This window comes from Sciurus carolinensis, chromosome 2 (assembly GCF_902686445.1).
Source record: "Sciurus carolinensis chromosome 2, mSciCar1.2, whole genome shotgun sequence".
NCBI lineage: Eukaryota > Metazoa > Chordata > Mammalia > Rodentia > Sciuridae > Sciurus > Sciurus carolinensis.
Window position 1 is genome coordinate 23,415,361 of NC_062214.1, and position 15,554 is coordinate 23,430,914.

Consider the following 15,554-nt stretch of genomic DNA (forward strand, 5'->3'; position numbering starts at 1 on the left):
CATTATCTAATGACCTGGTTGTTAACCACATAGCACAACAAAGCTGCCCAGACGTTCAGGCTGCTCAGTTGCCATGAGATAAAATTTCATAGTTATGCCTTGGACAGCCTTTCCCCTTCAAAGAAATAACATGCACATTTGACTCTTTGGACCTATTTGCCCAGCATAGTTTCCTAGAAGGATTTAAAAACAAATGGTTTCCCTTCACTATAGTTCAGAAGTTGTAAATTAAAGTGATCTTGCAGACCTTCAGTTGGATTTTGCTACAGTGATTGCAATGCCATTTATTTATCTAGTGATTCTCCTGTGTGTGCAAAGTGCTCTCCGATAACTCAGATACCACCTTGTATTACCCAGATGCTGTTAGCCTCTTGATCCTTTGGTGTAGACCTGCCTAGGAAGGAAAGAAGCAATGTTCTTCCCACTTTCCTTGATAAGGTGAAAACAACTTGTTCCCTCTTTGAATGTAATTGATAAAAGAAAGAATAAGAAGAGAAAGAAAAAAAATCTGAACATCTGGATAGAATTAATTACATACCTCCTGGACACCCTGGTTCCTGAATGTTTCAGTTACCAATTCTCTCTTCTAAATCTGTGGAGGCTCAAGGATGCACACCGTCTGGGAATGATGCTGGGTTGCCAGTTGTTGCAAGTTGGTTTAAATAGGTTGTTAAGATGCTGTTGCCTTGTCCAAACCCCTGCCATGGGGAGGTGGGGCTGCACATGCCACGTAAGCATGCTCACTTGCTTCAGTGTGTACACCCAGAAGGAAGGTACTTCCCCTTGTGAAACACTGGAAGTTCTCTGCTGTATTGCATACCATCTCAGCCCTAGAATCTGCCTCATGTAAGTGGAGTTCATAAGCCTCCTCCTTTCCTTGGGAGAAGATCTATGCTTGGTTCCTGTTATGGTTAGGGTTTCTGGACATGTCAGGATATAGCAGAAAGAGGATCAGAAGACCTGTTTTCACATGTAGCTGCCACATACCTGCTCTGTGATTTGAGCTGGTTTATCTGTCTTCACCAATCCTCAAGTTACTTTGTCAATAATGTGGCTAAATAATTTCCTCAATGGAATTACCACAATATGAGTTGAGTTAATGGTATCTGGTGGGGCTCAGTGCACATGAACTGCATCTGAATCTAGGGGAGCACTTTGTGGTAAAGAACTCTGCCTCAAAAGTGATATATGTGAGCCCAGGGAAGAAGTCAATAATTCCCCAGTTCCCTTGGCTTTTTGGAATTCTGGAGGATAGTTGCTCTTAAGATGGAATGATGGGAAAGGCCATTCCATCTGTACTGGAAGTCAGAAAGTTAATACCATGAACTCCAGGACGCTATCAGAAAGTTTTCAAATCTGGAAGATGTCTATTCCTTAAAAGAAATATAAATTACAGAGGAAAATATACTTCGTGTGTCACTCTTGCTAACCACTTCTTAGCTATATCATTTACCCTTTACATATGATGTAGGTTTACTGTCTCCATTTAAAAAATTATTTTGTATAGATGAGAAATTGAAGCTTATGGAGTTTAAGTGATTTGGAAGTCCAGGGTTTTTCTGTATTCTATCCTGTCTCTGTCTAGAGAGTTAAATTCTTCCATGGAAATTTCCTTTACCTTCCGTAGGACCGTCCCTAACCATCTTGATCTACAATGATTTCTTATTTTTCTGAAATTCTCTAGTACTTATTACCTATACCACCAATTTCACACCTCTAATGCTACAATATTTCATTTGACATATTTATTGATCAGCCACTGTGGACCCTTTAGTCAGTGGGGATAAACAGATGAATAAGACACAATCCTATCATCAGGACTTAAAATCTGAGAGGAAGAAACCCATCAGCAGTTTGTAAACGTCTTAATTAATTAACTTTTTTTTTTATGGTACCGGGGGTTGGTGTGATCCAGGGCCCCCCACATGCTAGGCAAGTACTTTACCAATGAGCTACATTCCCAGCTCTTTTCCCTTTCTCAAATTGGAATGCTTTCATTTTAGTTCTTGCATGGGGGTTGGGGGGATCATACTAATTAGCCTGAAAATAGTAAAACCCTACCTTAGGGAAAAGGAGAGTTTTACCTAATGCACCACAATTATAAAACACAGAAGAGGCAACAAATGACTTAAATTCTGCTATGAGGGCTGGGGAGATAACTCAGTCGGTAGAGTGCTTGTGTTGCAAGCACAAGTCCCTGGGTTCGATCCCCAGCACCGCAAAAAAAAAAAAAAAAAAATTCTGCTGTGACATTCTTCCCACGCAGAAGGGGTTTGAGCCAAAATCCCAGCTCTGGGGCAGTACAGAATGACTGATAGCACACTATTATCTTAACATGCCCCATGGCTGGAAAAAAAAAAAGTGTCACTTCCAGGTTCCTTTGTATGGCTTCAGGAATAAGACTATTTCAGTTTTGGTCAGTTATCCTATCAACATGACAGTGTTCCTGGGAGTAATGATAACTTTCTAACATATAACAAAAGTTAACATATAACCTGTGGTAAGAATTATGTGAGCAAAGCCTGATATATAGAAAAGATATTGTCCAGTTTTGGTTTCTTCTTAGTTCTTTTAGTCAGCCTGAATCTTGCTTGCCAGTAATTTTAAGTTCCACTTTTTTTTTTCTCCTTCAGTTTCATACTCTGGGATACCGAGTCAATTCAACCTAATTTTAATTTGCGACCTCAATGTACAAAGCAATATAGGATAGGTCCTTAAGAAAATAAATATGAATAAAAGAACATTCCTGTTTCAAAAGTGGAAAGTCATGTAAATTATTATTTGTAACACTGACCAGAAATATCATATTCCTGTAAGGAGTAATTATGCTCTTAAGAACTGTATAAAAAAGTCACATATGCTTAAAGTTTACCTCTAGCAAGAGTAGTTATTTAGAATTTGGTGGCTATTTTGTTATTTTTTTTCTGGGATTACATTCTGTATATGTTAACTAACACTAATATGACATAAATTTTTCTTTTTACATTTTAAGTTTAAACTTAAGTTTTGGAAGAGTTAGTTGATTTCAAGAAAAATATTAATAATAATATGGGTAGGTGAGTAAAATGGTTGAAATTCAGATGTTACTGTCCAAATGATTGTATTTGGAAAACATTTATTTTCTCCACTTCCAGCCCCACCAAAGTTATTGTTTGTGTCTCATCTCTGCCCAGTTTGACCTAAATCAATTCAGATTATAATAATGACTGATAATAGGTGAGAATCATATTTCTCCCTACAAGCACTATAATAGAGGTTTTAGATCTTGAACCTACAGAGGTTGTTTTAATGGTGCAATTTTTTAAAAGTTAACAAATATTTGTAGTAGATAGAACTACCATAAGAATGTGATTAAGACTGCCATTTACTTGAGCTTTTTGAGTTTTCCCTAATACTACAACCCTGTAAGGCATTTTTCAGATGAGAAAACTGAGTCTCAGGAAGGTAAAAACAAAAAACAAACTTACTCTTTTTTTTATTTTTAATTGTGTATGGATACAATGCCTTTATCTATTTATATGTGGTGCTGAGAATCAAACCCAGTGCCTCACACATGCTAGGCAAGCACTCCACCACTGAGCCACAACCCCAACCCACAACCTTACTCTTGATCACTCAAGCAACAAAGAGCAGAGCCAAGGGTTTTCCACAACATCCTCGGTCTCTGGTGCCTGGGACCTCTGGCCATGTGGGTATCTACCTTTTCCTCTAAGTACAAGGAAAACCCTAAAGAAGCCACACAGATGAAAAATCTAAGGAACCCAAGGGAGCATGTGAATAAGCACCTAATATAACACGGTGACTCTGAACTGCTGTGCAAGTACATTCGGAGTAGTGAGACCACCAGGAGGAAGGAAGGGCTCCACCATAGGAGGAGGGAGTCAACTCACTGCTTTCATCCCTCTGCCCTACCTTGTGCCATGTTGTCCCACAAACCTCCTTGGAAGGCCAGGTCAGCCTTAATGCCTGACTGATCCCAGGCACTCAGTAAAGAGTAGGTACTCTTGCTGCTTTATTTTTGCTCCTGGAAACGATGCCTTTCTTCCTTGCCTGTAGTCTTTTCTCTGCTGGGGTCTGTCTTCAGGACATGCAGAGGCAGGCAGGCTGCACCTGCTTCTGAAGATGAGGCCCCTGCAGAGTTTCTGTTAGCTCTGCCACTATCCCCAACAGTCTTTCTAACCCAGGCCCACAGGCCGGCTATACTCTTAACCAGGAGTCTACACAAGTGTTTCAAGTCCTCTTAGGAATCATAAGGTGTCATGATCACCTAGGGTTTCAAGCCTACAGCTGGAAATAAATATCCTCTTTGATAAAATATAAGAGCCTATGTTAAGCCACACCAATGTTCACAGCTGCTGAATTCACAATAGCTAGATTGTGGAACCAACCTAGATGCCCTTCACTTGATGAATGGATAAAGAAACTGTGGTATATATACACAATGGAATAATACTCAGCCATAAAGAAGAATAATTTCATGGCATTTGCAGGCAAATGAATGAAGTTGGAGAATATCATGCTAAGTGAGATAAGCCAATCCCAAAAAACCAAAGGACGAATGATCTCTCTGATAAGTGGATGATGATACATAATGGGGGGTGGGAGGGAGGCAAGAATGGAGGAAGGATGGATTATATAGAGGAAAAAGAGGGGTGGGAGGGGTGGAGGAAGGAAAAATAAAAGAATGAGATAAACATCATTACCCTGTGTACATGTATGATTATACAAATGGTATGACTCTCCTTCGTGTACAACCAGAGAAACAAGTTGTACCCCATTTGTTTACAATGAATCAAAATAAATAAATAATTATTATTTTTTAAAAAAAGCCTATGTTAGCTTTCTGTCTCTGAGACCAAAATGCCTGACAAGAACAATTTAGAGGAGGAAAAAATGTATTTTGGCTTACAGTTCCAGAGGTTTAGTTCATGGATGGCCAAGTCCACGGCTCTGGGCCCAAGGTGAGACAGAACATTATGGCAGAAGGGTGTGGCAGAGGAGCCTGCTCCCTTTGTGGCCGACAAGAAGCAGAGAGAGGGAAGGGGAAAGGTATTGCAAGGAAGACGAACCCTTCCAGGACATGTCACCAGTGACCCACCTCCTCTAGCCTGTCTCACCTGCCTACAGTTACCACCCAGTCCATTCAAACTAGGAAGGAATGCTAGGTTGTGTCTCTCAAAATCCAATCATTTCACCTCCAAACATTTCTTCATTAACACAGGAGCTTTTGGTGGACAGTTCATATCCAAACCATAACAGACCCTCATCTCTTGCCTGCCTAGTGGATCTCTTGCAGCCTTGATATCATTCCAACAATTTTAACAGTTTACAGAACCCCTCAGAAGAGAATTAAGATAATGGATATGAAAGCAGTCCATAAACTTCAAAGCCCTAGAAAAATATTCAAGAGGACATCACCGATGCTTTCCTAACCCATTCCAGGCTTTAGTTCCTGGGTCTCTATCCTTGTTTCATTCCCATTCTCCCTGGGTAATTTCATCGGTTCCCCTGATTTTAATTACCATTTATATACTAATAACACCCAAATCTGCATGTCTAGTTTAGATCTTACCCTAGAACTTCAGGTTTTTATTTCTGAAGATTCGTAGACATCTTGATTTCAGCATTCCCACAGATACCTCGGGGCAGACTCCCCTTTTGTGCTAAGCCTTGCTTGGCTTTTGGGATTTTGCATCTCATCAGGTTTAACATCATCGCACAGTCACCTGAGCGAGACACCAGAAAGCCTTCCTTGCCTCTTCCTTTGCTCTCATCCAGTTGCATCCAAGGCCTTAGATCTGTTGTTTCTTCCTCACATTCACTAATCCAGGTGCTCATTTGTTCTCCCTCCGGCCTCTGTATTATTTTGCTTTCTCCTAGATTATTTTCTCTGGTCTCTGTCTCCAGATGTGTCACATCAATGTACCATTCACTTTTCTGCTAGCATGTTATTTGTAAAATTAAACCTGCCCATGTGTTCTTCAATGATACCACAGGATACGATCCAGACTCTTTAACCATTATGTGTAAGGCCCTTGCTGTCTGCTTTTTCTGCTTCTCTGGGCTCCTCCTGCTCTCACTCTTATTTCCCTCCATATTTTTGCTAGCATTGGCCTTTCTGTCTGAAATGTAGTCTCTTTCTGCCATCAACCCCCTGCTCCCTACATGGATAAATACTATTTATCATTTAAAATTCCACTCAGATATAATTTCTCCCATGAATTTTTCCCTGATATTCCCATCTCCTGGCCTGTTAGGTGCTTGCATATCTCAGGTGTACCTTTATCAGTATGTAGAACACATTTACTTTTGATGTTATTGCTACAATAATATATAGCAATATTTATTGCTTACTTATTATTGCTATTTGTTATTTCTTATAATTACATTACAATAGCATTATATCCTGTTTCTTAGTCCATGGCATAAATGAAGCCTCTAATAATTGAATGGCTGACTGTCAAAAAAATAGTCTTAACTTAAAAATTTCTTCAAAGGTGAAAATTTATTTTTGCTAAACCTCAGTTATCTAGCCTTCTCTTGCCTCAATTCCCTGAGCATTTTAGTTATTGAACTGAATCTGTTTCTATGAATCTATTTTAAATTTATGCCAGCAAAGTCATAGTGACATCGTAAAAAGACATTATGTAAGTATTTCAGGGACCAACTTGGTAGTGATGGGACTTGGCTTCTCCCCTTGTTTGCCTACTACTGGGTCTTCAAAGAGCTCCTTGTGGAAGAGATACCCCACATCTCACGCTGTCCTGTCCCTACACCAAGTGCAGAGCAGAGCTCCTATGTGGCCACCTGGGGGCAGTGTGGACCTCTGGATGGGTTGCGCCACAGGGCTTGGCGAACCCCATTCCTGAGCAATCCCGGTTCTGTGTGCCACTTCTGTCCGGCTTCTTTTCTTCTTTCTTCAGGTTGATGTTTCTTTAACTCAGGCTTCCACTGAATTGATGAGGGAGGGACTGGAATTGAGTGCCCCAGGCCAAGGTTCACTCACAGAACAGCACGCATATCACTGCACATCCATATGCATGTATCCTGGAACACTTCCAGCCCCCAACTCCTGACAGGCAGGGTTAAACAAATAAAGCTGGAGGCTTCTTTGATCCAGGAAGCATGAACACTTTAAAGGAAAGAGTTGAGACTGGTCTTAAATACTGTTAACAGGTATAACTTTGATCCTTGATAGGTTGTGGAAATGCCAAAATTTTTTAGTTTTCTAAATTAAATACCCTTGGTTCTTATCTAACAATTGGGTGAAAAAAATTTAATTTGGGGCTCTTTTCAAGAGCTTACAGGTATTTGGGAGAAGACATCTCTCAGTTGGTGCCTGCCATTCTTGGTGCTCTTTGCCCATGAGGATGGGTTTCTACCAAGACCCTTTCTCCTGACCTAGCGGGAGCATGGAGACCTCTGCTGATGCTCCCAATGGCAGTCCTTTGCTCTCCTCCTGAGCACATATTCCCATTCAAACCCCCACAGTCCCAGGGGTCTGCAAAGAGCTGGAGCAGGACCCAGTCATGCTGGGAGGCCACAGTGCTCCTCAGCACCATCTTCTCAAAGTCAGGCTCAGGAAATGTTCTCTCCAGCCCTCCTTTAATCCTGACTGTCCTTCTTTCTTTCAGTCAAAACAACTTTATCACCTCTGAGAGCACAGACTGATTTAAAAAACAAATCTCTACTGATTTCTGTTTTTCTTTCTCTGAGATGAAAGAAGGCCTGATCTCCAAAACAAAAAGCCCTGGTTATTCTTTGGAGATGAGGACTATGAAAAAGAGGAATGATCCATTCTTTAATGAAGAGCAGAAATGTCTGACACCACAGGAATTAGACCGTCAGTTCCCCAGGCAAGTTATCCTATCAAACACTGAAACAGTACTTTATCTAAGGCCTTGTTTGGAAGTATGGGGACTCTTCAAGAAGAGGAAGGACACTGGACAGTGGGTAGAAATCCATACTGACACTGCTCCAACCTCACATTGGAGGCTACTTTGGGTTAGAATTGAACAGCAAACTTGGGTTCCCCCTTCTTCTGTATGGGGTCCCTGGGGAGGGCCCTGTTAGTAATCTCAGATTCCAATTCCTGAGGGCTGGCCTAGTTCAGGTCTTCCCATTCCCTGATCTGAGATTTGAAGAATCCAGGATAAAGTTATTCCAGAATCCCATCTAACCACTGAATAACAAGCTGGTTAATAGAAAAGTAGAAGAGAACTCCTTTGATCGATGATTTCCTTTGCATACTTATTTTTAATATTTCATGAAAATATAATTAATTTTAATTATTGAGATTTTGGCACCCCTTTGAATTTTGCACTCAAGATGTATGTCATTCATTTCATCCTAGTCTGTCCATGGGTGCCAGCCCATGTCAGGGATACCTGGAACCTTTGTGGTTCGTGGGATGTGGAGAGTATCCTGGCCTGGCTGAAAGCAAATGAAAGAAGATACAAAAAGAAAAAGAAAGGGAGACAGACCTCAATGGATCAGCAATGCTTTAATAAGCAATGGAGGGGCACATTTTCAAGGGGAAAATGGCGGTAGAGTCTTATAGGGTTTAGCAGGGCCAGGTCATGGGAGGAGTTGTCATTTACTTTTGGTGGGCTTACTTTGGGCAGGCAGGGGAATTTGGGAAGATAAGGAAGATTGTGACAGGTCAGATTCCTGAGCTCCCTTTTTCCCTGAGGGTTTTGTAGGTCTCCTTCACTGGCTCTCTGGCTCTGAGTGAGGGCTGAGGTCCCAGCATCCTGGACCAGCACTTCTACTAGTCTCTTAGCTGGACTGTATTAAGGCCACACCTGTAAGATACCTTCATACTTCTGGACGTCAAGTCGAGTCCTTTGATTGGTTTTTGTCATAGATGTAGAAAATTTGTTTACATACCACCATTCATTAGGGGTTACATGGCGATCCAAGAATTTTATGATAAAACCTAGGTTGTGCTGACCTAAGTCCACATTTTTTAACATAGCCCATAATGCAGCCAGGCCTTCACCACTTAATTCTACCCATATTTCTCGCCTTGTATCCATCCATTTCCCCTTGCACGCTGTGCTTTGTCAAGATCAACAATTTGGTCTTCTTGCTGTCTTACAGGCATAACGAGGGGTTTCATTCCCGTAAGCAAAAATAACCAACACGGTTTCGGCACCATAATGAAAATATAAATAACAGGGACGAAAGCAGACCTCAAACGGATCAGCAAGCTTTCTGTATTCCACAGGAGAGTTAATCAATCAGACACTGGAAGGGCTCATCTTCTGGGTACAAAAATGGCCACTGGTTACAGAAGGGGTTTTAGTTTTGTAGTTTACAATGAGGGTGAATTAATCACTGGAGACTGAGGCAGAATGTGTCAGTCTGGGCAGTCAGGAAAAAAGTTATAAAAAGTCCAAAACTCACTGTCACTGGGAAAAGCTCAGAACTCGGTCTTCACTGCTTATCTTCTTCCTCTGGGACCCATTGTTACCCAGAGCTTCACTAGTTGCTTTTCTCCTGCCAGGACGCATTGGCAGTGGGAAAGGGCAAAAGCCCAGGCCTGGTGTTTCAGTATTTGCTTCCTCCCTTCAGGACCCACTGTGGCTGGGAGGGGATGAATATTTACTTTTGGTGGAGATGCTGGGCATGACTCGGAATGTATAAAAGTTTGCTCTTTTTCCCTGGGACCCATTGTTACTGGGAAAGGATTTACTGGGAGAGGTTTGATGTTTAGCTAATTTCCCTCTCTCCTCCCCAGCCACATGGTCTTTCCAGCTTTTCCCGTGGGGCTGTCTTGTAGGAATATTATTTTCCATAACCCTTCAATTCCTCCAGGCCTTTTCTCAGTCTGTCACCTTGCTTTTATTTTTCCCTCCTTGCGTGATGAACTCTTTACTCATCTTCAAGGCTCAAGTCAAATTTCATGTCCTCTGTAGTTTCCCTGGACATGTTCACCTTCTTGAAGTTCATTTATACCCCTGATAGTCCTTATCCCATTTTCATGTTGCTATATGTGTCTCCCTGTAAGATGGTGAACTCAGTGAATGACTTAAAAACCCCGGAAAGAGCAACCCCTAAGTTTACTTTCCCTTCCTATCTTTTGCAGACTGTGACTTCATTCATCTCTGAATCCCAGCTCTTAATGCAGGATTACCAAAGTACTTAAACCCTTGTTGAATATGATGAAAACTGCGAGACATCAGGCAAAATGTGGTCGTTCTTTTTTAATTTTCTATTTCTACTTCTCAGGAGATTTTGGTTACTGGCCCAAATTCCTCTCCTGATTATTTCTTTCTCTTTCTTTTCTCTTTGGAGTGCTAGGGATTGAAAGCAGGCCCTTGACACGCCAAGCAAGTGCTTTACCACTTGGCTATATCCCTGTTAGTGAAAGCTCAGTTCTTGTCCCTGATGCCAATTCGATAATGAGAACATGGTTTTGAGAAAATGGCAAAAGAAATTTTGTGGCTTTGCTAGCAAAGAAGAAGCACAGGCGACTCCCATCCCAGAGGCTGTGATTCTGCCCAACTGGGAGAACCAAGGGCTTTTTATTCACAGGCTACATTCCAGGTGTTCCCTGTAGGGGGATTGTGATTCACTTGTTAATTTGGGAGAGGGAGAAGATGAAAAAACATGACTGTTTTAAGATAAGCCTCAGTGGCAGAGAGCAAGGGCTATGTTCAAACATAGATTGGACCACTGTCACATCCCTATCCCTTTTTTAAAAAAATTTACTTTGAGACAGGGTCTTGCTAAGTTGCCCAAGCTGGCCTCAAACTTGTCATCTTCCTGTCTCAGCCTCCCAAGTAGCTGGGATTACAGGTGTGTGCCACCATGCCCAGCTCTCTCGATCATTTCTATTCTTTCTGGCCATATGCATACCATTCCAATTTTACCTAGCTTTCCTGGGCTAGATCTCCCGCCCTAGTCCTCCATTCATTATTCTCCTCATTCAGTACATGTTTCTCAAGCACCTGTTGTTCTTCAGGCTCTACACTAGACATTGAGGAGGCTGAACCTACATTATGGTTAAAGAACTAGTCCCAAACAAGTAAAGAAGATAATTTCAGATAGTGAAGAGTTCTAGAAGAAAATAGGGTAAGAGGATAGGGAGTGAAGTGGGTATAACTTGAGATAGGTTGGTCAGACACATCCTCTCTGAGGAGGAGATGCTTGAAATCTGAAGGACAAGAAGGAGTCAGTCATACTGGGATTTGTTTGGAAAGTCTTCCAAGCAGAGAGATCAGGAAGTCTACACAGGTTCTGAAACAAGAACAAGTGACTGAAAACTATAAGGCATTATACAACCAAATAAAATAATTGCTTTAAGGTTTTCCTCAGTGTGTCATTATTCCTTCACCCCTTTCACCCAAGATTAGCTTTGATCCCTTCTGAGAAGTAATTGACTTCCCTGGCTTTCACCTTCTTACCCTCAAAATACAGAACTTTCTTCCAGTGAACTTCATTGAAGCTCATCTGATATTTTTCTAACCCCAGTCATTCAAGAGACTGGAGCTTCAATCTATTAAATTAGAAGATTTGTGTGGTAACTTATATCAGAGGATACTACCCTCTATCTCACAGGAAGACTCAGATGGAAATTCAGAGGTAGTACATGTTAGGTCCTTAGGCCAAAGTAACTCCATTTTGAAAATCAGAACCTGCCCACCCAGGCATGACCTTCTTGTTAGGCCTGTCCCTAAAGAGTCCTTAACTACTGAAACCACAGCAAAGATGCCAAATAACAGTCACAGGACCAGATGGGTTATTTTTTAACTACTCCATTGTACATGGCTATATAATTAAGAAGTTTTATCCAGCAGGCTGCTGCGCCTTGCAGAAGGGCAGCCTGGTAGATTTTCTTTGTCAATAAACATTTACTTGAACTCAGAGATGTGTCTCTCATGGATATTTGTGCGAGATACCCCAACAGTACAGAGGGGAAAAAGTCCCTACTCTGGATCAAACCTATAAGTGCTTAAACCTGGAGTTCACCTCTGTGAACCCAGGGTATCTCGCCCTACAGTCACTCTCATTACCCTTTCTCCATACTTCACATTGTCCTCCAACAGGTTCTCATGCCCAGCTGGTGAGGGAGTCTAAAAGAGCTGGCCTCCTCTCTTAGATGACAGAAGAGCTACTTAAAGAGGTTAGAGGGCTTCCTGCCACTGGAGACATAAAAAGCTCTCCGTAAACCAAGAACCCAGAATCAAAACCATATGATTTGCTGTGCAGTGAAGATCGCAGGGTCTGGGAAGTATGAGAAAGAAGGGCCAGCCAAGGGACAAGCTCTTGGGAGTGAAAGAGATGTGCCTACCCTAATCCTGGCAGCCCAGTACTCACAAGTGGGGCAGACCTCCTGCTCCAGAGACTTCCTGTCCGTGGACTCCTCTTGGATTCTCCACCCAGCTGGACTCCTCTCAGGCCCAGAACAGTGAAAGGTTCAAACAAAACTGGTTAAAAGAACAAGACTACTTAATCATTGAAATATCTGGATCCCCTGAAAACTTTCTGACCAGATGCCGCCCAAGAGATAACTGTCCTTATTTACTCATTTTTCTAACCAACAGACATACCCTACATCTTAGAAATATTAAACAAGCAGTCCTTCATCTACTTGTTTGCTGTGTATCTAAATAGATAAAGTTTCTTTAAGAGGGAATCCAAGGTGCTGCTGAGGTAGAATCCATAAGCATTAAAAAGAAACTCATGTGAAAGACCCCTTTTAAAAGCCTAGACTATATGAGCCTAGTTTGGGAAACGTGGATTTGGATCTGCTTGGGGACTTTAAATGTCAGAATTTGTGTTAGTCCCAGAGCGTTACCTTCCTTACTGATATGCCAGCAGGGATGGTTTGCAGGAAATTGGGGAAGGAGTGCTGCTGGGACAGTAGGTATGAGGCTCTGAGTTCAATCCCAGCACTGCAAAAGCAAAATAAAACATAAATACGGGTTTCCCTCACTTTCTTATATAGGTATTATCTAGGATGAGAAGGAAAACAAAAAGTCTAATAAAGAAGGTTTCTCTTTTAGGATGCTGTTGAAAGTATTTACAAGGTTGTGTTTAATCAGCAATTTGTGCTTGGGACTTTGTCTTGAGCTTCCCAAAATTGCAAGAATGGGTTATTGTAAGAGCCAAGATCAACATGACACCTTGCCTTCCTCCTACATCCCCTGACTTACTATGATCATAATAGGGGGTAGACTCCTGAAGTTGTTGGGCCCTCAAATCTATCCAACAAAGACCTGACCCTGGTTTTAGAAACTTTAATAATGCACTTACTCTCAGGTGACTTACAAAAGTTGGAGCTAATGGGCACTTGCCTGGCATGCACAAAGCCCTAGATTCAATCCATAGTACTGTCAAAAGAAAGAAAAAAGCTGGAGCTAACCTTTGCTCAACTCCTGATAGTATTTCTCTTTACCCTTCAGGGACTACACACTGAATCCAAGGTCCCGGTTCTTTGGGTAAGTTCAGTGAGGGCATTGCAAATTATACTTCATTCTTGTCAACCACAAAAACAGGATTAAATTAAATTTTATATAAGTTTTTGTTTATCTAAAATTCACAGCTGTTGCTATGATTTGTCTGTGGTTTATCTCCACCAAAACTTGTGTTAAGGCCTGGTCCCCAGAGAGACCAGGGGTAGAGAGCTGATGGGGCCTTTAAAGGGAAACTTGGATCATGAAGAGATTACTGTAGTTCTCCTAAGGTATCATTATAAGAGCAAGCTGCCACCTCCCCTCAACTCTTGCACACGTGCTCTTTCCTCATGCATCCTCTTCCACTTTTAGCATTCTGCCATGAGGCCTTCCCCAGAAGCTGAGCAGATGCTGGGGCAATGCTCTTGGATTTAAGACTCAAAAGTCAAAATAAACCTCTTTTCTTTATAGATTACCCATTTTCAGGTATTGCTATTGCAACCAAAACAGACTAAGATAGCCTCCCAGAGTGTATTAGGTTAGCAGGATTGTTTGAAGTTTTTGACCAGGTTAACAATAAATTATACTTTTACATATTTTATAGAATTCCCCTCCCCCACCCTTTTATTAGCAGATCAAGGTTTTCAGGTTATCTTCTAATTCCTGGGCCTAAGTGATCATCCTGCCTCAAACTTTGAAGTCACTGGGAATACATGCTTGTCCCACCACATCTGGAAGACCCCATTTTTAAAAAAGATTTACAATAATACTATGCTTTTGAAAAGTAGAGTATGATTATTGCTATTAGGTCTAAGAAAAAATAAGCATAAGATTAAAAATCTTGCTCAAACTTATCTAGCTCTGCTGTGACCAGAATTAAGGTAAGAACACTGACTATCTTACTGCCCTTACCACCATTCCATCTTTTTTTTTTTTTTTTTTTTTTTTTGAGGTAGGGGTTACCAGGGATTAAGCTCAGGAGCACTCAACTGCTGAGCCACATCCCCAGCCCTATTTTGTATTTTATTTAGATGCAGGGTCTCACCGAATTGCCTAGGGCCTCACTAACTTGATGAGGCTGACTTTGAACTCGCAATCCTTCTGCCTCAGCCTCTGAAGTCACTGGATTACTGGCGTGGGCCACCACACCCAGCACACCATTCCATCTTTTTTTTTTTTTTTTTTTTTTAAAGCATATAAAATTTTATTGGCAATGAAAACAAAAATAAGCATACCTTTATTCCAAAATTTCCTAATATCTGAAATAATGGAAATTGTCATATACTCATAAAATATAGACAAAAATAAAAGTGTTACATGAATTGAAAAAACCTCTCCTACAACATAAAATGTAGTCTATAAAATGAAAGAATAAAAAGGAAAATTTAACCAACCATAGATATATTATTTACAAACACTTTCATATAACTACAATCTGTAACTATCACTCCATACCACAAAAGAGCATTTATTGTGAAACTTGACTTTCATTTCACAGAAAATCCATTACAAGTATTTATTTATAAAGAGCACACGTAAGTGAATTTTAATGAATAAATATATAAATAATATTAAACTGCTTTAGGATATTAATTTATTAAAGTGGTTTGACCTAGAATTTTTAAAAAATGTGCACATTATCACCTGGAGACCCACAAATAACACAAAATATTTTAGATCATGCTGTCACTCACTACAAAGGGGAGTTGGGTGGTTAATTTAAATGAACTTGGACATCACTGTAGACACACAGAAGATTTTTTAAAGAATTTTAAAACATGATAAACATAGGGAAGTACATATTCAATGGTAACAGGAGAAATAAACATAAGCTCCTGAAAAATCTTTTCTGCTAGATAACTTCTCCATCAACATTTTTGAGTTTGGCTTCTTTCTTAAACTTTAGGTTTCTCAACTGTCTCTTCTTATAAGTGTGGTCACAATATTTTATATCACTGAATTACTCTCAGTATCACTTTTCTAAAGTGAAGGATATATAACATACCAAGGAAGGGAGAGATTAAAGACTAAAAGTAATGTCATTAACATTTTATTTATACCTAAAATGCCCTGTTTTTCTTGGAAGAACAAATCTGAAACACATTCTTACAGAGAAGTTCCCAGAAGATGTTCATTAAGTGAAGAAAATTA

General features: G+C 40.6%; 1 protein-coding gene across 1 annotated transcript in view; it reads right to left on the bottom strand.

The window, feature by feature from the left end:
* Window positions 1-634, bottom strand: part of Asip (agouti signaling protein) — a 111,703-nt gene extending 111,069 nt beyond the window's left edge. Inside the window, exon 1 of the mRNA XM_047542297.1 lies at window positions 539-634. The gene's annotated coding sequence lies outside the window, so the exon portion shown is untranslated. The remainder of the gene's footprint in view (window positions 1-538) is intronic.
* Between the last annotated feature and the right edge of the window lie 14,920 nt (window positions 635-15,554).